Here is a 25,430-nt window from a genome sequence, read left to right as displayed (position 1 = left end):
CAAGTGCAAGATGGCAAGGAGAGGGTGATTGCCTATGCCAGCCGGCATCTTCGAGGTGCTGAGAAGAATGATGCTAACTAGAGCTCCTTCAAGCTGGAGCTCCTGGCCCTGGTTTGGGCTATTACTGAGAATTTTAAAGACTATCTGGCTGCTACTTCCTTCACGGTCTACACTGATAACAACCCCTTGGTCCATTTGAACACTGCTAAGTTGGGAGCTCTTGAACAGCGTTGGGCCTCTCGGTTGGCCAACTATGATTTCAACATTAAGTACCGCAACGGGAAAACCAATTTTAATACGGATGTACTTTCTCGCATGGCCCCGGGAGAAGCACCTCCTACTGAAGATGTGTGGGAAGATGTAGAAATGCCTCCCTTCTACCGAAGGTTCGTGAGCCAGAATGCTCTAACTGCCCAGGCGTGTAACGGACCTGAATCTTCCAAAGTCTCAGGAGATCTGTCCACCTGGAATACACTTCAGGATGAAAGCAGAGTTATCGGGGACCTCCTCGACTATTGCCTCCACAAGAAAGTGCCTACTCGGGTGCGCAAGGCCCACAGAGACTTTGAATTGAAGCGGCTGTGGTGGCAGAGAAATCGCCTGTTCCTGCAAGAGGGGTTGGTCTACCGAAATTCCCTGGACCCAGTCTCAGGAGACCGCATACACCAGATTGTGGTTCCCAGGAGGGATGCAACCATGGTTCCGAATGCCTATCATGATCAGTCCGGACACTTTGGGGTTCATATGACGGAGATCACCATCAGAAGGATATTTTACTGGATTGGGATGCGGGGAGACATCGAGAAATGAGAATGGGCTCTGCGAGAGGATCAATCAAGTGTTCATCCAGATGCTCAGAGCAGCCTCTGTCTCGAAGCACGAAGAGTGGCCTCAGCTGTTGCCTGAACTCCTGGAATTTTACAACAACACTGTTCACTGCTCTACGGGGTACACGCCCTTTTTCTTGATGATGGGCTGACACAGCCAATGGCCAAAAGGATTGAACCTTCGGGCTACAGGCACCTTTCAACAATTCTCCTTAGGCTTCCTAAGGTTGGGTGTCAGAGCATCGATGAAGAATTGAGGAAGCCAAGGACATCGTTGAGAAGAAAATGGGTGAAGTTCATGAACGCCAGCAGAAAGATTATAATCAACATGCTCCGGCTCAGCCCTTGCATCTTGGAGATAAAGTGTGGCTCAGAAACCCATAAATTGGACTCCCTGTGGGAAACGAAGCCATACACCATTACTGTGGTTCCTTATCCTGAAATGGACGTGTACGAGATACAAAAAGACGGGTTCGAGCCACAGGTGGTTCACCGGAATAGGATAAAAGTGTGCCTGAAAGAAGATATGTATGGCCCTCCTACTTCTTCTGCTCCTCCTGCTACTTCTACTCCACCTCCACCAAGGCCAATGAGAGAATTTGTGCCGGGAAAGGGAATTCCTCCCACTATGGATGTTCCTTTATTCCCATCTCAGCAGCCCACCATGTATTGAGGCATACCGTTCCCAGCTCCATCCAGTCAGCCGACACTGGTCGCACCACCCAGTCAGTTGCCAGTAGCTGTTGCCCCCTATCAACCACCATTGGTTGCTACACCTAACATCAGTCCAGCTCCAGTGACTGCTTCAGATATTGAGGCCACTACTCCATCTGTCTTAAGAGAACCCCTCAGTTCAACCAAAGATGTTGCTTCCGTTTACAGCCCTCCAGCTGGTCCCTCGGGGACTGAAGTTCTTGAAGAATCCTCAAGTGAAGGAACTCCTGATGACTCAGAGGGGGTGTTGCCGCGGTCTCAAAGGACTACGCAGGGCAAGCTACCCATAAGGTACCAGGACTCACATTTATTACCTGCACACATAGTACCCACTTCAATGCTCTGCCAATCACTTTTCAGTACCCTAGATTACTCACTTAAATGTACTACTTTAAATTTTTCTAGTACATAAATCAAAATAAATATCTCACTTAAAGAAAACACTTAGGAATTGTAGCATATTGATACCCAATTCCTGCCACTGTTAGGTACACTTCTTCTTTTCTTTATCCATTGCGTGTGTGAGATGCTCTGCCTGGCCAGTAGGTGCTCTTGCAAATACAAAAATAAACATGTAATTCTAAGAATTAACTAAAAAGGTTGTTTTGAAATTGCTATAGGGATTAGTAGCGTGTAGCCGATAGACCCTAGCAGCCACCCTTACTTTGACCTAGCTTCCGGCTAGCCAGTATGCCTTTCGTGTACTAACAGGTAACTTATTGTTGGCAAATAGAATGTGTGAGATAATACAAATGCCTAGTCAGCTTGAAGCTAACTGTATAGAAAGCTGTACTCATGTCTAGTTAGCCTTATGTATAGAAGTATGTGCTAATGTTCAGTTTAGCCTCATAAAAATGTATAGAGAGCTAATAAAGTGTCTTAGGAGCTAGCAACTACATGTCAGATAGCTGCCTAATTGTCTAGTAAGCTTCAAATGTTTAATACGTTTGATAAAGTTGTTAAGGAAGCTAGAAACTAAAGGATAGATAGCTTCATTAAATGTCTAGATAGCATTAAATATCTATATAGCATTGAATGTCTAGATAGCATTAAATGTCTAGATAGATTTCTAATTGCCTAATCCAGATACTAGGAAAGGTATCAAAAGAATGTAAATGTATAGAAAAAGTACAAATCATCCTGTTCTATAGCATCCTGTTCTAGTCCTAGTCCCTCTGTCTCAGGGGACAGACGTCGAGGCCAACTTATCTTAAGTAAGGGGGTTTGTGGTGTTCCGGTACCGCATTTAATACGGTACCTATGTTTGTGTGGGTCCCCATAGCCAGAGTCCCATGGACGTAGAGATCCCTGTTGTGTAGCCTACCCCTTATTGCCTCTATTCCAACTAATAGCCTAGTAATTTATGTAAGGGCGATGTAAATATAGTAATATATGTAAGTAAATGGTTAATTACCGGTTCCATAGCGTTGCAGGACCTGCAGGTCACGTGACTAGGTAAACTCTATGGTATTCTGCTTAAGGACCTTTGGAGGCCCGGTGACGTATGCAACCCCATTACTCTGTGTAATGGTGAATGACAGATGTTCGGACCAAACGGATTCGCCCGCCCCCTGCCCATATAAGGGAGTGGCGGCCATGTTTTCTCTCTCTTGTTCCTGGGCTGTCAAACAAGAAGGATCTGCGCAGCAACTATCACAGTGAGTTAGGCCCAGTGAGTTAGCTACCTTAAATTTAGAGACTTTCTAAATAGCTGAAGGTCCGCAACAACTGTCAGTCACTGAGCGATATAAGGACTGTTTGTATGAGACTGTTACTGTGCCTTGGATGTATCGCAAACACTCAAGTTAAGTTGTTCAAGTTCAAGTTCAATTTCCTTGTGGACCTTCAGTCATTTCATGCACCTATCGTTACTGGGAAGGGCGGCGATAGGCCGGAGCATTACCTCAGCGTACCAGCCCTCAGCCTGGCGTCACGAACTATAGGGTTAACATTAACCCCTCATATACCGATACCATACCACCACTACCATACACCCCCCAAGGGCTACCACATATAAAGCTGCTATCTCACCCTGCGTTTACAGTATAACATTTATACACTAGTACTTAGCATCCAGTTACTGTATGTATACACTGCGGTTGTTGCTTTAAGTTTTTCTTGATGCTTATATGTGGCGTTAGCGTAGTTTGCACTTGCACTTTTGGGCTTTTTTGCCCAAGCTATCTGCCGCAATAGTATTGATGATATAAAGCTGCTATCTCACCCTGAGTTTACAGTATAACTTTTATACACTGGTACTTAGCATCCAGTTACTGTATATCCCAGGTATTGCTGCCTTTTGCTGCCGATTTCTCCTTTTTTAATTGGTTTTATGTATTTGAATGATGTATTTCTATAAAGATTAACTATTTAATTGCCAATGGTAATAGCTCCCGTGTTCTTTGTGTTATCTAGCAGTTGTAGTAGTAGCAGCAGCAGTAGTAGTAGTAGTAGTAGCAATGGTAGCAGTAGACATAGTAGTAGTAGCAGTTGTAGTATTAGTAGTAGTAGTAGTAGTAGTAGTAGTAGTAGTAGTAGCAGTTGTCACGATGCCGGCTGGCAGGTAGTGGATCCTCTGTGCCAGAGAGGGATGGCGAGGACCGCGCTAGTGGACCGGTTCTAAGCCACTACAGGTTTTCACCAGAGCCCGCCGCAAAGCGGGATGGTCTTGCTGCGGCGGTAGTGACCAGGTCGTATCCACTAGCAACGGTTCACCTCTCTGGCTGCTGAAGATAGGCGAGGTACAAGGGAGTAGGCAGAAGCAAAGTCGGACGTAGCAGAAGGTCGGGGGCAGGCGGCAAGGTTCGTAGTCAGGGGAGATAGCAGAAGTTCTGGTACACAGGCTTTAAACACACAAAACGCTTTCACTAGGCACAAGGGCAACAAGATCCGGCAAGGAAGTGCATGGGAGGAGGTTAGATATAGTCAGGGACCAGGTGGAAGCCAATTAAGCTAATTGGGCCAGGCACCAATCATTGGTGCACTGGCCCTTTAAGTCCCAGGGAGCTGGCGCGCGCGCGCCCTAGAGAGCGGAGCCGCGCGCGCCAGCACATGACAGCAGGGGACGGGAACGGGTAAGTGACCTGGGATGCGATTCGCGAGCGGGCGCGTCCCGCTGTGCGAATCGCATCCCCAACGGCCATGACAGAGCAGCGCTCCCGGTCAGCGGGACTGACCGGGGAGCTGCAGGGAGAAAGACGCCGTGAGCGCTCTGGGGAGGAGCGGGGGCCCGGAGCGCTAGGCGTAACAGTACCCCCCCCCTTAGGTCTCCCCTTCTCTTTGTCCGGTAACTGCCTCCCCTGGGATGAGGACACCGGGAAAGGATGGAGGGATTCCTCAACGGCAGGCAGAACAGCAGGAGTAGGAATGGGGAGAGAGGGCAGAGGGCGAGACCTGGCACGGGGCAGTGTGACACCAGGACGAGGGCCATGAGGGGACACAGAGGCTTGCCTGATGGGACTGGGAGGGGGGGGGAGGCATTTCCTGTGGAAGGCAGAGTCCTTAATGACCTTAGGGGGACCGGATACAGGAGGAACCACAGGGTCACGGCAGGGAGTACTGGGAACCGGTTGAAGGCAGTCCTTGGAACAAGAGGGACCCCAACTCTTGATCTCCCCAGTGGACCAATCCAGGGTTGGGGAATGGTGTTGAAGCCAGGGTAGTCCAAGGAGAACTTCAGAAGTGCAATTAGGAAGGACAAAAAATACAATTTCCTCGTGATGAGGTCCGATGCACATTAGGAGGGGCTCCGTGCGGTAACGCACGGTGCAGTCCAACCTGGCTCCGTTGACCGCGGAAATGTGGAGTGGCTTGACAAGACGGGTCACCGGAATGCGGAATTTATTCACTAAGGACTCCCGAATAAAATTCCCAGAAGCTCCAGAGTCCAGGCAGGCCACGGCTGAGAGGGGAGAGCTGGCTGAAGTAGAAATCCGAACAGGCACCGTGAGACGTGGAGAAGCCGACTTAGCATCAAGAGACGCCACACCCACGAGAGCTGGGTGCGAGCGTGCGTTTCCCAGACGTGGAGGGCGGATTGGGCAATCCACCAAAAAATGTTCAGTACTGGCACAGTACAGACAAAGATTCTCTTCCTTACGGCGATTCCTCTCTTCCAGGGTCAGGCGAGACCGATCCACTTGCATGGCCTCCTCGGCGGGAGGCCTAGGCGCAGATTGCAGTGGAGACTGTGGGAGAGGTGTCCAGAGATCTAAGTCTTTTTCCTGGCGGAGCTCTTGATGCCTCTCAGAAAAACGCATGTCAATGCGAGTGGCTAGATGAATGAGTTCATGCAGGTTAGCAGGAGTCTCTCGTGCGGCCAGAACATCTTTAATGTTGCTGGATAGGCCTTTTTTAAAGGTCGCGCAGAGAGCCTCATTATTCCAGGATAGTTCAGAAGCAAGAGTACGGAATTGTATGGCGTACTCGCCAACGGAGGAATTACCCTGGACCAGGTTCAGCAGGGCAGTCTCAGCAGAAGAGGCTCGGGCAGGTTCCTCAAAGACACTTCGAATTTCCGAGAAGAAGGAGTGTACAGAGGCAGTGACGGGGTCATTGCGGTCCCAGAGCGGTGTGGCCCATGACAGGGCTTTTCCAGACAGAAGGCTGACTACGAAAGCCACCTTAGACCTTTCAGTAGGAAACTGGTCCGACATCATCTCCAAGTGCAGGGAACATTGCGAAAGAAAGCCACGGCAAAACTTAGAGTCCCCATTAAATTTGTCCGGCAAGGACAGGCGGAGGCTAGGAGTGGCCACTCGCTGCGGAAGGGGTGCAGGAGCTGGCGGAGGAGATGGTTGTTGCTGCTGTAGCTGTGACTGTACTTGCTGTAGTTGTGACTGGAGTTGCTGTGTCATGGTGGTCAAGTACGACAGCTGGTGATCTTGTTGGGCGATCTGACGAGCTTGCTGGGCGACCAGCGTAGGGAGGTCAGCGACAGCTGGCAGAGGAACTTCAGCGGGATCCATGGCCGGATCTACTGTCACGATGCCGGCTGGCAGGTAGTGGATCCTCTGTGCCAGAGAGGGATGGCGAGGACCGCGCTAGTGGACCGGTTCTAAGCCACTACAGGTTTTCACCAGAGCCCGCCGCAAAGCGGGATGGTCTTGCTGCGGCGGTAGTGACCAGGTCGTATCCACTAGCAACGGTTCACCTCTCTGGCTGCTGAAGATAGGCGAGGTACAAGGGAGTAGGCAGAAGCAAAGTCGGACGTAGCAGAAGGTCGGGGGCAGGCGGCAAGGTTCGTAGTCAGGGGAGATAGCAGAAGTTCTGGTACACAGGCTTTAAACACACAAAACGCTTTCACTAGGCACAAGGGCAACAAGATCCGGCAAGGAAGTGCATGGGAGGAGGTTAGATATAGTCAGGGACCAGGTGGAAGCCAATTAAGCTAATTGGGCCAGGCACCAATCATTGGTGCACTGGCCCTTTAAGTCTCAGGGAGCTGGCGCGCGCGCGCCCTAGAGAGCGGAGCCGCGCGCGCCAGCACATGACAGCAGGGGACGGGAACGGGTAAGTGACCTGGGATGCGATTCGCGAGCGGGCGCGTCCCGCTGTGCGAATCGCATCCCCAACGGCCATGACAGAGCAGCGCTCCCGGTCAGCGGGACTGACCGGGGAGCTGCAGGGAGAAAGACGCCGTGAGCGCTCCGGGGAGGAGCAGGGGCCCGGAGCGCTAGGCATAACAGCAGTAGTGGTTGTTGTAGTAGTAGCAGTAGTAATAGCAGTAGCAGCTGTAGTAGTAGTAATAATAGTAGTAGCAGTAGTAGTAGTAGTAGTACTACTACAGTATGGAACATGATGGACAAGGTCGGAGATATGCAGCTGTGTAGGGATAGTAGTAGCAATAGTAGTAGCAGTTGTAGTAGTAGTAGTACATTTTGCAACATGATGGACAAGATAGGAGATGTGTAGATGTGCAGGGCAAGTAGTAGCAGTTGTAGTAGTAGTAGTAGTGGTAGTAGTAGAAATAGCAGCAGTACAGTATGCAATATGATGGACAAGACATGAGATGTGCAACTGTTAAGGCTAATAGTAGCAGTAGTAGCAGCAGTACTAAAAGTAGTAGAAATAGTGGAAGTAGTAGTAGCAGCAGTACCGTATGGACAAAGCAGGAGACGTAGGGCTAGTAGTAATAGTAGCAGCAGTACAGTATGAGACATCTTAAATGTTTTAGATCAGCAGCATCATCTAATTTATGGAGAATTTGTAACAAATCTGATTTATACCAATTCAATTAGCTCACCTCTAATTAGTGAGAAATATCAGAAAACACCATGTAATTATCATTGGAAATGTGCCCAAAGGGTTAAATACCTGGCTCTTATGGGTCTATTTTGTTTTGAAACGGTCTCATTTCTCTCAAGTATTTCCTATGACAATATAAATCTCATACAATTGATTCAAAATAAATAGAAATCTTTTCATCTTCTTTACTATAGTGTATAAAACCCTTCAGAATGTGATGCATGAGAAGCTGTATGATGGTTGGAGTAGAAGTGAAAGACATATGCATACATTTGCCTGAATCAAATATTTCTAGTGGGCTATATATTGCTGCAAGACAATGAGGAGCCTGGGAGTATTTATGGCAGATTGCTACACTTGTAGATGGATTGGCCCAAAGACACAATTCTCCTATTTGAATATTGTATCTTCTAATGAAACCCCACATGACAATAAGAACAGAAGGAGCTCCCCATAACCATTCTCCAGCTCAGCTACAATAAACCACTGAAAGGGGATCAGTTAGTGTATACTGGAATGTACTGTTCTCTTGCCAAGTCAAGCCACCCACTTACATTGTTCCAAAGCCAATGTCAATAGGAAATGTCTTTTTGATATTTATACAAATCTATAGACAATGTAACATAATAATCTCTTTGCTGAAATATCTATATCTAAAAGAAACAGGAAAAATATTATACTGATTGACATGTATTACTTATATACGGCCAATAGTGGTTATTTTCATGTTCGGGCCTATTGCCAAACAAATACTATGCTTTAATACAAATACTTTAGTGTAACATGTGCCATATTTACCAACATGGCTTACACAGATTCAAGTATAAAGCACAGCTACTTAGCTTCATATATTGTATCTGGCTTAATACACCACTACTTTTTTCACTTTTTGGTGGTAAAGGGAAATTCATTCTGACCAAGAAAGACAACACACATAGCCTATTGGTGCTTGGGACTATTTTATCTGACTCCCCAATAGTTCTTTATTCATAAATAGTAAACATACTAGGACATCCCCAGACATTCCAAAGTTACATTTCACCCAATGGAAGGGTGCCTTCAAAGTGTCACTTCTTACACACAGAACATCTGAAACCAACTAATAATGGAGAGAAAAAGAAGACAAATTAGGTAGTGGCAAATTAAAATAGAAGTGGATATATATATATATATATATATATATATATATATATATATATATATATATAGTAAATTTGAGTAGCCGTATTAGTCCAGTGATGCAGATGCAAATCATAAAATGTTGCAGTATCTTGTAATACCTCTTTTATTGGACTAACAGCATTTTGTAGAGACAAGCTTTCGGGATTCCTCCCTTTATCAAGTCATTTGCTTTGGACTTGATAAAGGGAGGAATCTCGTAAGCAAGTCTCTACAAAATGCTGTATTACAAGATACTGCAACATTTTATGATTTGCATCTATATATATATATATATGTATATATATATATATATATATATATATATATATATATATTACAGTCAATGAGCCAGCTACAGACTATTACCTAGGAGCCACATGGTTACTGTAAAGCATATCACTAAATACTGTAAAGGGAGCAGAGCAGAAGCTCAGGCAACATGGCTGCCCACATAATAAGGTACACAACATTAAAGGGAACCAATCAGCAGATTTTAGTATATATAACGCTGGACAACACGATATATCTGCTAAAATGATTATCCTCACCATCCTGGGGAACGTTTTTGCCCCCAGAGATGGTAAAGATATTAAGTTATAAAGTCCCCCAAGGCTGCTCCGCAAGTAGTCCCCTGGGCGGGGACTTGTGCTTACCAGCACCCGTTCCTTGGTCTAGATTGACGGCTCGTGTCACCTCTCTGCTCCATCTGCTTAGGGAGCAGAGCACTGACGCTAGCCGTCAATAAAGCCGACGGGGTGGGGCCACGGCTGGAGCAATGGGTGCTGGGAAGCAAAAGTCCCCACCCAGGGGACTACTTTCGGGGCAACCGGGGAGATTTTATAACTTAATATCTTCATCATCCCTGGGGACAAAAATGACCCCCAGGGATGGTGAGGATAATGATTTTAGCATATATAATGCATTGTCAAGCGTTATTTATCCTAAAATCTGCTGATTGGATCCCTTTAAGTAAAAAAATATATTTAATCAGAAAATAGAAATAGATTATAAACTTCAGTATCTGACTCTAATAATTAAAATAAAATATTGGTGGCACATTCTTTTTAAATGGAGTTGAGCTGCTATACCAAACACAGCCTATGAAGAAGATTGGGGCTGTCTCTAAGGGGGGAAAAACTCACCGTTTTTTTTTTTTTTTTGTAATCCTAGACAGAAAAATATGCAAAATACTAAATTAAGCCAAAGCAATTTATCCCTCCGTTCAGTAGATTGTGTGTTGCAGCCCTTTTCCTTCAAATACTCTGGACTTATCATTGACACTATTTAATCTATTCTATCATCATATAACATTGTCTTTATTGTAGAATAGGTCAACCTGTAGGCTTTCCACTGAGAGCAATTGAATTACCCCATTTTCTTCAGGCTTAGTGGCATAGAAATATCCTTGGAGATATGTTCATCAATGTCTGCGAGCTCCGTAATGATTTACTACACTTGTAACACTTTGTAAATATTGAGAGCAAAGTAGAGGGCCGAAGGGCTATAACATGTCATGTTTGATGTGGGCCGGCTACTGCACCAATGAAAAATTGTACAAATATATACAGTAAGTGAAGTGCCTAAAGACTTGCAGATTGGAAGGGCTCAGATCACAGGGTTTTCACTATTTATAGTGTCAATGCTAATGAATTATCCTTTGGCAATGCTGCAACGGCAAAAGGCTAGAAATCCTAAAAAGTCAGAAAGAATAATGAATAGGACATGCTTGCATTTAAAGCCATGTGAAGTCCTAAAAAAGTATAAGGACCAATGAACTAAACATATATAACGAAGTATAACGACCAATGTGTTATTTGTATTTCACTTTGGGCTATATTAGAACATTAAAGGCTCTATTTATATCTGTGTTATAGGTAGCGTTTATGACGATATCCCTAATGCTTTGCGAGATCACTTGGATATCTGGACACAAATAAATGGGCCTGATGGACACCATTGACTTTGTGGTGTCCCGGTACCGTATTGCATACCGTACCTTGGTTAGGGGTCTCCAAAGTCAGAGTTCCTAGTAATTGTGGGGTTCTGCTTCTTTAGTCATCCCCTAGTCACCCCTCAAATAGTTAATATATTGCTAAAATAAATGTAAATACTGTATAGAAAGTGTATACTTACCTTGCATAGCGTCGCAGGGCCTGCGGGTCATTTGACTGTGGTTTAGTCTCTATGGTAGGTAAAAGGACCTTTGGAGGTTCTGGGTCATGTGATACCCACAATACCTTGCAAAGCTGATTGACAGATGGTGGCGACCAATCCTAAAACGGACATCCCCTGCCCATATAAGGGAGCTGCAGCCAATGATCTTTCTTCTTGTTCCTGTGCTGCAAAGCAAGCAGCATCTCTTTGCTCTTGGGTTGCTGACACTTCACAATGACAGACCTCTGCAACTTACACTGGCTCAAATCAAACAGTGAGTTCTTACAAACTTCCCCGCTACTTTTAGCAAGGACCCTGGACCTAAACATAACCCTAAATCCACCGAATCTGTGCATACTAAATCCTACTAAGCTAAAGAACTTACAAAAGTCCCAACCATACGTCAAACTCAGCTAAGCTGTACATAGACTCTGTTATAAAGACTGTTCCTGTTATCCCATGTTACAGAAAATCTTCAGTAAAGTTTCCGAAAGTTTTCAGCAAAGCTCTGGTTGTGGACATTGCATTTATTCTACATCTCCCTATCACTTTTGGGAAGGGTGGCGATAGGCCAAGAATCACAGTATTAACCCTCACCCTGGCGTCACGACTGACAAGAGTTAATTATACCCGTGATATACCCCACAGCAACACTCCTACAGCCATACACCCCCCCCCCCAAGGCACCACAACTTGTAATGGCTACTAACAATTCATACAAGAAAGGCAATATATTTTTTAACTTAATATCTTCATCATCCCTGGGGGCAAAAATGACCCCCAGGGATGGTGAGGATAATGATTTTAGCATATATAATGCATTGTCAAGCGTTATTTATCCTAAAATCTGCTGATTGGTTCCCTTTAAGTAAAAAAATATATTTAATCAGAAAATAGAAATAGATTATAAACTTCAGTATCTGACTCTAATAATTAAAATAAAATATTGGTGGCACATTCTTTTTAAATGAAGTTGAGCTGCTATACCAAACACAGCCTATGAAGAAGATTGGGGCTGTCTCTAAGGGGGGAAAAACTCACCGTTTTTTTTTTTTTTTTGTAATCCTAGACAGAAAAATATGCAAAATACTAAATTAAGCCAAAGCAATTTATCCCTCCGTTCAGTAGATTGTGTGTTGCAGCCCTTTTCCTTCAAATACTCTGGACTTATCATTGACACTATTTAATCTATTCTATCATCATATAACATTGTCTTTATTGTAGAATAGGTCAACCTGTAGGCTTTCCACTGAGAGCAATTGAATTACCCCATTTTCTTCAGGCTTAGTGGCATAGAAATATCCTTGGAGATATGTTCATCAATGTCTGCGAGCTCCGTAATGATTTACTACACTTGTAACACTTTGTAAATATTGAGAGCAAAGTAGAGGGCCGAAGGGCTATAACATGTCATGTTTGATGTGGGCCGGCTACTGCACCAATGAAAAATTGTACAAATATATACAGTAAGTGAAGTGCCTAAAGACTTGCAGATTGGAAGGGCTCAGATCACAGGGTTTTCACTATTTATAGTGTCAATGCTAATGAATTATCCTTTGGCAATGCTGCAACGGCAAAAGGCTAGAAATCCTGAAAAGTCAGAAAGAATAATGAATAGGACATGCTTGCATTTAAAGCCACGTGAAGTCCTAAAAAAGTATAAGGACCAATGAACTAAACATATATAACGAAGTATAACGACCAATGTGTTATTTGTATTTCACTTTGGGCTATATTAGAACATTAAAGGCTCTATTTATATCTGTGTTATAGGTAGCGTTTATGACGATATCCCTAATGCTTTGCGAGATCACTTGGATATCTGGACACAAATAAATGGGCCTGATGGACACCATTGACTTTGTGGTGTCCCGGTACCGTATTGCATACCGTACCTTGGTTAGGGGTCTCCAAAGTCAGAGTTCCTAGTAATTGTGGGGTTCTGCTTCTTTAGTCATCCCCTAGTCACCCCTCAAATAGTTAATATATTGCTAAAATAAATGTAAATACTGTATAGAAAGTGTATACTTACCTTGCATAGCGTCGCAGGGCCTGCGGGTCATTTGACTGTGGTTTAGTCTCTATGGTAGGTAAAAGGACCTTTGGAGGTTCTGGGTCATGTGATACCCACAATACCTTGCAAAGCTGATTGACAGATGGTGGCGACCAATCCTAAAACGGACATCCCCTGCCCATATAAGGGAGCTGCAGCCAATGATCTTTCTTCTTGTTCCTGTGCTGCAAAGCAAGCAGCATCTCTTTGCTCTTGGGTTGCTGACACTTCACAATGACAGACCTCTGCAACTTACACTGGCTCAAATCAAACAGTGAGTTCTTACAAACTTCCCCGCTACTTTTAGCAAGGACCCTGGACCTAAACATAACCCTAAATCCACCGGATCTGTGCATACTAAATCCTACTAAGCTAAAGAACTTACAAAAGTCCCAACCATACGTCAAACTCAGCTAAGCTGTACATAGACTCTGTTATAAAGACTGTTCCTGTTATCCCATGTTACAGAAAATCTTCAGTAAAGTTTCCGAAAGTTTTCAGCAAAGCTCTGGTTGTGGACATTGCATTTATTCTACATCTCCCTATCACTTTTGGGAAGGGTGGCGATAGGCCAAGAATCACAGTATTAACCCTCACCCTGGCGTCACGACTGACAAGAGTTAATTATACCCGTGATATACCCCACAGGAACACTCCTACAGCCATACACCCCCCCCCCCCCAAGGCACCACAACTTGTAATGGCTACTAACAATTCATACAAGAAAGGCAATATATCCGGCACCGTTTGATAAGTCCCAAAACACACTAGGATGAATGGGTTAAAAGCACACTAGATCTGCACCTATTGTCTGCTCCGGCCAGTGCTCAGTATCAGAAAATAGACACAATGGAACAGTAGAAGAAAGACGGCACTCACCATATAGCAGAATTACATGACTTTAATCTTCATCTTCAGTGCATAAAACAGACAGGACAGGGAGCAGATACAGAAAGCGGGGGACGATTAGTATCGGAAGTCAGAAGTCCCATAGACTTCATTGGACCTCAGACATAAACCCCCACCATCATATAAGGGGCTGGGTTAGGGTTAATTTGACTCTATAAAATGTTTAGTAAATATGTTACTTAAGTACACGTTACTTAATATACATTATGCTGATATATACATTTTTATATATATATATATATATATATATATATATATATTTCAATGAATATGACTTAGACAGTACGCTCCTTTGCTCCTTTTAGTTATATAATGGTTTGGTTTCTGGAAATATAGTAATAAATTAACAACTGGGCATTACCCATGTCAATAGGCTGTGATCTTACATAGTAACCACTGATTGAAAGGTGTGTAGGGTCATGCAGCATGTACGGAGGAATATTGTTAATTATTGAGACATTTCCAGGCAGAATAACAGACAAACTGAGCAACACAACATATCCTTTTATCTAAATTGTAATTGACTTACATTACTTATTGGCTCTTATAGTTCATGTCGTTTTTTGTTTTTTTTATATATATAATTTAAGTCTAAGCTGCCCCTGGATTTAAAGGGGTACTCCAGTGGAAAATCATTGTTTAAATCAACTGGTGCCAGAAATTTAAACAGATTTGTAAATTACTTCTGTTAAAAATCGTAATCCTTCCAGTGCTTATCAGCTGCTGTATACTACAGAGGAAGCTCTTTTGTTTTTGAATGTCCTTTCTGTCTGACCACAGTGCTCTCTGCTGAAACCTTTGTCTGTCTCAGGAACTGTACAGAGTAGGATCTGTTTAACTTTCTGATACCAGTTGATTAAAGAAAAAAATGTTTTCCAGTGGAGTACCCCTTTAATGAAGATTTTATGCCCACACTATTTTTCCCTAGAAAAATCTTCCCCTTACTTCTCATAAGCCCATAAGAAACAAAAAAAAAAAAAATCTTCAATTAAATTTGACTTTTTTTAAAAGCTTCTTCTTTTCTACAGCCAGCGAGAAAATATAAAACTGAGGAAGCTGCCCTAATTTTTAATTTTCGACCACCGTCTTCCAGCGCGACCTGTTTCCAAGTCCTGTCCAAACTTTTCACACGTTTGACCTAGAGTGAAATGGATGAATCTGTTCTGGCTACACACTGTCGAGGCTTAAAAAGAAAATACGGAGGGGAGAAGGAAATAAGCAGATGGCTAAAGATGAAGGTCAAATCAGATTGAGAAGTTTGTCAAAATGTGATGACATCGGTAATCTGTAAACTGTTATTGCACCTAGCTGGAGGTGCTGAAAAACATTTTGAAATTACAGAAAAAAACACTGAAGTCTTCAAGCACGCCGGCGAGGAATGATCGCCTGGAGTGGTTCTACTCTATGGATGAATGCCAGATGCGGGGAGCGACATATCTGGAATTAATGATATTAAACATGCTTTTCTTTTATGCTCAATAATAACTCTATTATGATTGATACAGACCGCAGACACTTTATCTAGTACAAATGGAATCGTCTGTCATTGACTATATTAAATCATCAATTTCTGCATGATGAGGATCGTTTAAGGTAACTAATCATCTGTCTCGTTCTGCCGTCTTTAAGGGTGATCAGATAACATTTTGAATACCGCCTGAGCAACCGTGACAATCTAACCCTTCCTTGTAAGGATTGAGAGGGGCCCATTATGCCGTCAAACCCTGTGAAAATATCACGGCTTTTTCTCTACATAATATGCTGCTGTAAATAAATCACTCTCCGCAGCAAAGTTTATTGATCACAAGTACTTCCTTGCTTGTGTCTAGTGAAGTCTCTACAGAATAAAATGCTGCTTTGTATTTTGTCCTGTCAAAATATTAAACGGCTCTGTCAAGAAGAGTCAGCCTAGCATTGATGGTGTAATTTTGTTCTAGCCTTCCTCATTCTGCTGTTGTTTTTTTTTTTTTTTTTTCTCTTCTACTGGTAGCCCGGCTCACAAATCACTTTTTTATTTTTATTTTTTTTAGCCTTCCAATTATAGACTCATAAGATTATAAAGATTTAAAGATAAAGCTGAGTCATTTAGAGGAAAAGGAAATTTTTGGCTGGTGGACAGGGGGGAAAAATAGTAATAGTAAAAGATAATAACTTATTTTAATGGGAATTTTTCTCGACTTTAAAAAAATAAATAAATAAAAAATGTCTACCAGCCTAAAAAGGGTAAAAATAATCTCCCCAGTTGTCATTGGATCTAAAGACATGTTAGTTTTCTTGCTTCCTGGCACTATACTATACTAGGTCCGTGCCACCACAGTCTGATTGCTAGCTGATCCAAAGGATAGGGGATAAGATGTTAGATCGCCGCGGTCCCGCTGCTGGGGACCCCGGGGATCGCCGCTGCGGCACCCCACCATCATTACTGCACAGAGCGAGTTCGCTCTGTGCGTAATGACGGGCGATACAGGGGCCGGAGCAGCGTGACGTCATGGCTCCGCCCCTCATGACATCACGGTCCATCCCCTTAATGCAAGTCTATGGCAGGGGGCGTGGCGACCACGCCCCCTCCCATAGACTTGTATTGACAGGGGCGGGCTGTGATGTCACGAGGGGCGGATCCGTGATGTAACAATGCTCTGGCCCCTGTATTGCCCGTCATTACGTGCAGAGCGAACTCGCTCTGCACAGTAATGATAGCGGGGTGCTGCAGCAGCGATCCCCGGGGTCCCCAGCAGAGGGACCCCGGCGATCTGACATCTTATCCCCTATCCTTTGGTTAGGGGATAAGATGTCTAGGGGCAGAGTACCCCTTTAATAGGGACGAGCCTTGTAAATGTACGTCCTGGTCGCAAAGTACCACCACATCAATACGTACATTAACGTCCATGGTTATTAAGGGGTTAAAGTGATAGTGCCCATTTAAAGGTCATCCTGCTGCTAAAGTCTTAGTTACAGATGCCACTTTTGGAGATCATGCTTCAATAGGTCAGAGATGTTTTGGGGTAATAGGGAGATCTACACAATGTAAGGTAAAAACCAGCAGTGGTAATAAAAAAATGGGCACTCACCCTGTTAAAACATAGCTTTTTTTGTTCATGTAAATTAAAATCATTCTCATGGCAAGAAAAGAAAACAGACGTGGCAATTTTTTTTTTGAATGAACAAAAAAAAATATGTTTTAACAGGGTGAGTGCCCATTTTTTATATTACCACTGCTGGTTTTTGCATTACTGGACTGTACTTCTGTCTTCGTTGTCCCACTCACACGGGAATACACTTTTAATACTCCTTGTGGTGCCACCCACCTATTCCTTTGTGCCTAGTGTAGTTTGAACAATGTAATGGTTTTAATCCTAGCATATATACAGAGAGAATAACATATTCACTTATGTCATATCATCATGATGTAAATGAAACTATCATTATGAAAGAAACAGACATGACTGTGTAGTAGACCATAAAGTGCCCAGCTGTTTGGCTGGTCCTTACATCTGTTATATTAACATACTCTTAGGTCCTTAGAGAAATGTCCAACTGATTATCCTTCCCTGAGGAGGATTTGATCAATTGGGATACATTGGAATACAATTAAGCTGCCAACAAGATGCCGGGAGTAAATACAGTTGACACTTTGCTACATATTTTGTTGTCTTTATTGATGAAAAATTACAATTTAAGTGAATCAGGAATGTTAACAAGATGAACTTGTGCACTGTGCACTGAATGTAGTGGAAGGAGATATCCTTCAAAAATTCACTTATGCCCCATCCACAGGATAGGGGATAAGTAACTGATCGGGGGAGTCCAACTGCCGGGACCCCCCACAATCTCCTGAGTGGGCCAGGTGCTCAGTGAGGAGTGCATTGTGCAGGCGGCATGTGCTCCATTTATTTCTATGGGACCGCCGAAAAGACCCGAGTACAGCACTCAGGCATTATTGGCGCTACCATAGAAATGAATGGAGCGCGTGCCATCAGCTACTTGAATTGGGGATAAGGTAATATGTACTGAAGTTCTCCTTTAAGAGGACTCTCTAGAAACCTTCTTTTAAGGAATACTTATATAAAGGTTGAGCTTTAAATTTTATTCTACAGTAGGTATAATGTAATGAAGCTGACTGTAGGCATTAAAACTCAGCAAACTCAATTGGATAAGGGAAAGGTTGAGGCAGCAGTACATACTGAATTGGCTGTATGTAGAGAACTTTAAAAGGGTTTTGTTTCACTTTAGGTCTGGTATCTTCAAAAACTATCCTTGTTGAACTTAAAGAGAAACTAAAAGCTAGTTCAACTGCACTAAACCTAGTATACTGGGTTATAGTGCAGGTGAAGAGCTTTAAATAAAAGGCTACTCACAGTTATTTGTTTAAGTTTTCCATGTGCTCTGGCCATTTATAGTTGTATTCCTATTGCGCTTCTTGCGTAATGGAGGTGGGGAGCAGGCTCTCCCAGCTCCCCTGCCTCATCAATATTCTGCCACCCAGCCCGCCCCTTTCATGACTATGCAGACAAAGATCTTCACTCTCATGTCCGTGATGTAAGAGTCAGAGGGGTAGGGATGGGGGTGGGGTGGAATGAGCACTCTGCTCCTTGTGGTGTAGCGAGGCAGCAGCGCCTGCACTCTGCTCTCGAACATAAGAGTGAAGGTGTTTGTTTGCATATTCAGGAAGAGGGCCGGCTGGGCGGGAGAAAATTGATGAGGCATGGAACCTGGGTGAACCGGCTTCCATTGCGCAGAGCTGCGCAATAGGAATAAAACTATAAACAGCCAGAACACAGGGAATACTTAACCAATAACTGTGAGTAACTTTTTTTTACCTCTTTACCTGCACTATAACCCAGTAAACAGGTTTTAGTGTGGGTGAAATACAGTATCTGTCAGTTTCTCTTAAAATGCCTGTATTTGGTTTATCCAATATTGTCTTTAATGTAATAATATAAACTTACCCAACCTTAACTAGAAGGTAGCCCATCTACAACCAGAATCTAGAACTGTCTAGAGTATGGGCTTCCAAGTCTTGTGGCTTGTTCAGTCTCTGCATCTATGGGAGAGATGCTTGGAAATATCATTCTCCAACCAAAACTATACAGTCTTTAGTAAGGAGATTACATGAGGAGGATGTTTGTTACAGTGTGTCATCCCAGTAGTATGAGGAGGAGGTCTGTTACAGTGTGTCACCCCAGTAGTAAGGAGATTACATGTGGAGAATGTTTGTTACAGTGTGTCATCCCAGTAGTATGAGGAGGAGGTTTGTTACAGTGTGTCACCCCAGTAGTAAGGAGATAACATGAGGAAGATGTTTGTTACAGTGTGTCACCCCAGTAGTAAGGAGATTACATGAGGAGGATGTTTGTTACAGTGTTTCACCCCAGTATTAAGGTGATCACATGAGGAGGAGGTTTGTTACAGTGTGTCACCCCAGTAGTAAGGAGATTATATGAGGCAGAGGTTTGTTACAGTATGTCACACCAGTAGTAAGGAGATTACATGAGGAGTTTTTTTTACAGTGTTTCACCCCAGTATTAAGGAGATTACATGAGGAGGAGGTTTGTTACAGTGTGTCACACCAGAAGTAAGGAGATTACATGAGGAAGATGTTTTTTACAGTGTGTCACCCCAGTAGTAAGGAGATTACATGAGGAAGATGTTTGTTACAGTGTGTCACCCCAGTAGTAAGGAGATTACATGAGGATGATGTTTGTTACAGTGTTTCACCCCAGTAGTAGGTGATTACATGAGGAGGAGGAGGTTTGTTACAGTGTGTCACCCCAATAGTAAGGAGATTACATGAGGAGGAGGTTTGTTACAGTTGGTCACACCAGTAGTAAGGAGATTACATGAGGAGCTTTTTTTTTTTTTTTACAGTGTGTTATCATGATGGTAGGGACATAAGGGGGTTACAGTGTATTATCAGAATGACAACCCCTAAATAGCATTGGGGAAATATATAAAGACCTGTGCAGAAAATGGAGCAGCTGCCCATAGCAACCAATCAGATCGCTTTTTTTCATGTTTCAGAGGCCTTTTTTAAAAATAAAGAAGTGATCTGATCGGTTGCTATGTGTGACGTTCCAGTAAAGAACATGGTTCTGTACTACCCTCAAGCCCTGTCAGGTTTAGACCCTCAGTGACCTGGGGGCTCCCCTGCAACGTCTCCCCCTGTTGTTTCCAGAATGTTGTATATACTGCTTTAATGTGTAGACAGGATCCTAATGTATAGATAGAGCAGAGGACCTGTGAGAGGTTGTCTCAAGGACCTTTAAGTCTGTCCCATGTAATGCAGTCACATGATTTGTTGTCACATGTTCTCCCAGTGAGCACCATCTTAATCTATGACCCGCAGCTTGAACAATGGGCCTTAGTCCAGGCCCCCACTATAAAAACGAGTGACCCTTACAATTCTTTCTCTTGCCTCTTATGATCTTTGCTGAGAAACAGTTAACACCAGAGATCTCAGTGCAAGTGACCAGCTACCTGGAAGGCCACAAAGCTACAGTCATTCTAGTAAGTCAAAAGTCTATCTCTGCTGTCACTTCAAGTAGTCAAGTTCTGCATATCGTCAAGTCCATTCTCAAGTTAAGTCTATTACAAATATTATTGGTCCCAGCAAGCTGCAAGGTCATTCTGCGTTCCTGGCCACCTCTTTGGGAATCTGGCCTAGCTGTGAAGATAATTTCAACTGTCTTAAAGGAGTAGTCCAGTGCTGAAAAACGTATCCCCTATCCCGCGATCTCCTGTATGGAGCCCCGGCTTGCTGGCCAGATAGCGGGTGTCGACCACCCCCTCAATACAGCACTATGTCAGAGCCGGAGATTGCTTAAGGCAGCACTCCAGCTCTGCCATAGAGTTGTATTTAGAGGGTGTGTCAGCCACCGCTTTGTGCGGTGGTCAACACACCCCCTTCCCTTGAGCTGCCGGGGACCCAGCACAATCTGAAACTTATCCCCTATCCTTAGGAGAGGAGATACATTTTTCAGCACTGGATATCTCCTTTAAAATCAGTAAAGCATTTGTTAAACCATAACTGGTTGTGGACTCTCCTTTCACCACTAGCCATTGGAATAGCGGAGATATTGTTCGTGTGGTTCTGGTACCAAAAACTACTCTGACGTCATGAACACTAGGGGTAAACAACATCTTGCCCCTGGGGGTTAATACCATCTGATCCCAACACCTACACCGCTTCACCAGTGGTCCCACCATACACCGGTGGTCCACCACACTATGGGCAACTGGTCAACTTATCTTCTGCACAGGTTTCAATGAATCTCCCCCATTGAAGGCAAATATACGTCTTGGTGCCCTCGTACTTAATGCCCCAGGAAGTACATTTACATCCTGAGCAGCACACCAACTATGAAGTGAGTGCAGGAGCTGTCAGCAGCCGCTCACTTACAGTCAATGACAGAGAGCGGCGTTCTTGTGGTTCTCCTTTCTTAACCCCTTAAGTGCGGTAATCACTGTCCCCCTAAACTGATTGGCTACGTCACAACTTGTATTCTGGGGTCCAATCAGGTCCTCTCACCTTCTCCGTGTGGGTCCCAGCTCCAATGTGCTGATAAAGCCATTAAAATGAAATAGACCACTGCCTATGTGTTGGCAACCCTTCTTGTATATTCTAAACGAAAATTTAAATGTTAATGTTTTATAACAGGTTTACCTGTTATAAAAAATGTGTATACAGTTAAAATCTGTGACTGAGCAATGAGTCTTGCCCTGTTACTAAACTCTTATAAATCATAGGCAGCTGTATGCCTGCGGCCTGTAAGAAGCCTGGAACCTGCAGAATGTCAAGTTTTAGCTAGGATGTTTTTGTTTTTTATTTTTTTTGGCCAAACTGGGGGGGGGGGGGGGGGGGTATTAGAAATCTTGGTGAGTTCCCACACTTTTTTTTCCTAGGATTTGACCCCTGCATATGGGACATAAGCAACTACTGGTACCTATTGCTAGTGGGCCTAGAAAAAAAGAAAAGTGTATGAACCCATGAAGGATTGGATCCACATGGATGATGACTGCACAGGTCTGTAAACCTAATGGTTAGTACTGTAAACTTTGAAAGTATTAGCAATAAGGTTAAAATTATGTCCAATAGTAGAGATTATTTACGACTCAACCTAGTCAAAAATATGCTCTAGTGGCAAGTGAAGCATCAGCTCTGAATGGGATGGCCTACTGCTAGATTTTCTAGTACTCGTGGCCCAGTCCAACCTTGGACATCCGGCTACAAGAGAAATGTAACTGTGTTTATTATATTTAATGATATATTTTACAGTCTTATGAAATACATTTTAGGAACATATACATAGAGCATGAGGCTGGCAGTGCGATGAAGATATAATCATACAATCCTTTTTTTTTTTTTTTCGGGCTATAATGTATATTGTTATACATATGCTTATGTCTATACTGATCATTATAGCTTGAAGTTTTGGAAGCAGGACTAGATATCAAGGAACGATAAAGAAGAAGAATGTGCTATTCATCAGTCCCCGTTTCTGTGCTGACTGCTGCATATTGAACAAGAGCCTCAACATTCGGAGGAAATAATGAGCATTAAACATCACAGGTTCTAAAAACAGCTGCAAATGTGTAATATTTTATTTTAGTGGCTGTGAATTAAAGAAAATCTATGTTGTGAAGAGGATATAGCCGAGTGCACATTTACATACTTGTCGCCTAATAAATATACCTACTGCAAGTATCTATAAAGGATGTGACATTAAATGTATGGATTCATAATGGAAGTGTATATATTTATACAGCATAAAATGGTTGTCCACACAGACTGAGAACATTTATTTTCCTATTAAGCTTGTAATGATATATTTAGTCTTTTTTTTGTCTCTTTCACATTTTATAGGCTTTTCAGGCATGATCAGAATGGTAGCTTGGCAACAGCTGGAGAGCCACTTGAAGCAAGTTGATCGGTGGAGTACCAACAGTCGAACTCCCACCAAAAAAAAAAAAATATGTGCTGCTTAGTTGAAAATGACCAGGTCTATTTTTAGTTCTAGTCTAGGCCTGATTGGGCCCCATGGGTACAATGGGTACCTAACCCCTTCCCGACCTATGACATACCTGTACGTCATGAGTGGCAAGGTGTTCCCGACCCATGACATACAGGTACGTCATGAACATTTTTGCCGCTACTCGCGGCATCCCGCAGCGCCCGGTAAGATGGTGGCTATCACTGACAGCCAGCCATCTTACCATGCGACCACGGGGGGTTTCATCCTCCACCCCCCCCATCGATCGCTGCTATCAGCTGGTCAAATCTGACTAGCTGATAGCAGCGTTTCGCTATCAGAATACTTAGCAGCGCGATGTGTGAGTCCTGATCACGGGCGTCACTTACCCGTCCGAGCGGTGTCCCGAGCGGTCCCGGCGTGAGCGACGTCCTCCATGCGGTCCCGGCGGCGCTGCGTCCCGGAGGTGAGTTTCCGGCAGCAGTGCGGCATCTTCATTGGCAGCAGTGAGATCGCCGTAAAGCGATCTCACTGCTGCCTCTGGGAGTTTCAAAACTGCAACTCCCAGCATGCCCAGACAGCCTTTGGTTTTCTGGGCATGCTGGGAGTTGTAGTTTTGCAACATCTGGAGGTCCTCAGTTTGGAGACCACTGTATAATGGTCTCCAATCTGTGCTCTTCCAGATGTTGCAAAACTACAAATCTCAGCATGCTCAGTCTGTCCAGGAATGCTGGGAGTTGTAGTTCTCTAACCTCTGGAAGAGCACAGATTGGAGACCATTATACAGTGGTCTCCAAACTGTGGACCTCCAGATGTTGCTAAACTACAACTCCCAGCATGCCCAGACTGCCCAAGCATGCTGGAAGTTGTAGTTCGGCAACATCTGATCCTTCAGATATTGCCGAACTACAACTTCCAGCATGCCTGGGCAGTCTGGGCATGCTGGGAGTTGTAGTTCTGCAACAACTGGAGGCACACTAGTTGGGAAACATTGTCCGTTTCCTACCTCAGTGCCTCCAGCTGTTGCAATTGTTGCAAAACTATAACTCCCAGCATGCACTGACAGACCATGCATGCTGGGAGTTGTAGTTTTGCAACAGCTTGAGGCACACTCGTTTGGAAACACTAAGTTTGGTTGCAAAACACTTGAAAGTTTATTATTTAACTTAGTGTTTCCAAACCAGTGTTCCTCCAGCTGTTGCAAATCTACAACTCCCAGCATGCACGAACAGCTAAAGGGCATGCTCGGAGTTTGCAACAGCTGGATGTTTGCCCCCTCCATGGGGGTACACTCACATGGGCGGAGGTTTACAGTGAGTGCTGCAAGTTTGAGATGGCGCAAATTTTGCGCTGCAGCTCAAACTTCCAGCGGCAAACTTGCTGTGAACCTCTGCCCATGTGACTGTACCCTAAAAACACTACACTACATAAACACTAACCTAAAATAAAAAGTAAAAAACACGACATATACACATATCCCTACACAGCCCCCCTCCCCCAAAAAATAAAAAACGTCTGGTACGCTACTGTTTCCAAAACGGAGCCTCCAGCTGTTGCAAAATAATAACTCCCAGTATTGCCGGACAGCCATTGACTGTCCAGGCATGCTGGGAGTTTTGCAACAGCTGGAGGCACCCTGTTTGGCAATCATTGGCATAGAATACCCCTATGTCCACCCCTATGCAAATCCCTAATTCAGGCCTCAAATGCGCATGGCACTCTCTCACTTTGGAGCCCTGTCGTATTTCAGGGCAACAGTTTTGGGACACATATGGGGTATCGCAGTACTCGGGAGAAATTGCCTTACAAATTTTGGGGGGCTTTTTCTTCTTTAACCCCTTATGAAAAGGTGAAGTTGGGGTCTACACCAGCATGTTAGTGTAAAAAAATAATTTTTTTACACTGACATGCTGGTGTTGCCCTATACTTTTCATTTTGACAAGAGGTAAAAGGGAAAAAAGACCCTCTAAATTTGTAATGCAATTTCTCCCGAGTACGGAGATACCCCATATGTGGGCACAAAGTGCTCTGGGGGCGCACAACAAGGCCCAGAAGGGAGAGTGCACCATGCACATTTGAGGCGATTTGCACAGGGGTGGCTGATTGTTACAGCAGTTCTGACAAACGCAAAACAATAAATATCCACATGTGACCCCATTTTGGAAACTAAACACCTCACGGAATGTAATAAGGGGTGCAGTGAGCATTTACACCCCACTGGTGTATGACAGATTTTTGGAACAGTGGTCTGTGAAAATGAAAAATAAAATTTTTGATTTGCACAGTCCACTGTTTCAAATATCTGTCAAACGCCAGTGGGGTGTAAATGCTCACTGCACCCCTTATTAAATTCCATGAGGGGTATAGTTTCCAAAATGGGGTCACATGAGGGGGGTCCAC

At 43.8% G+C, this 25,430-nt stretch overlaps 1 long non-coding RNA gene across 2 annotated transcripts in view; it reads left to right on the top strand.

Moving 5' to 3' along the window:
- The window catches only part of LOC130284371 (uncharacterized), a 58,500-nt gene extending 36,455 nt beyond the window's left edge, over window positions 1-22,045 (top strand). Inside the window, exon 4 of one of the 2 annotated variants that reach the window (XR_008847004.1) lies at window positions 21,964-22,045. This is a non-coding gene — a long non-coding RNA (uncharacterized LOC130284371). Of the gene's footprint in view, window positions 1-15,092; window positions 15,825-21,963 lie in introns of those variants that run through there. The other variant, XR_008847003.1, reaches the window with a different exon arrangement.
- Window positions 22,046-25,430: the final 3,385 nt, after the last annotated feature.

This window comes from Hyla sarda, chromosome 8 (genome assembly GCF_029499605.1).
Source record: "Hyla sarda isolate aHylSar1 chromosome 8, aHylSar1.hap1, whole genome shotgun sequence".
Classification (NCBI taxonomy): domain Eukaryota; kingdom Metazoa; phylum Chordata; class Amphibia; order Anura; family Hylidae; genus Hyla; species Hyla sarda.
Note: the sequence above shows the minus strand (reverse complement) of the source record. Positions and strands in the feature narration are given on the sequence as shown.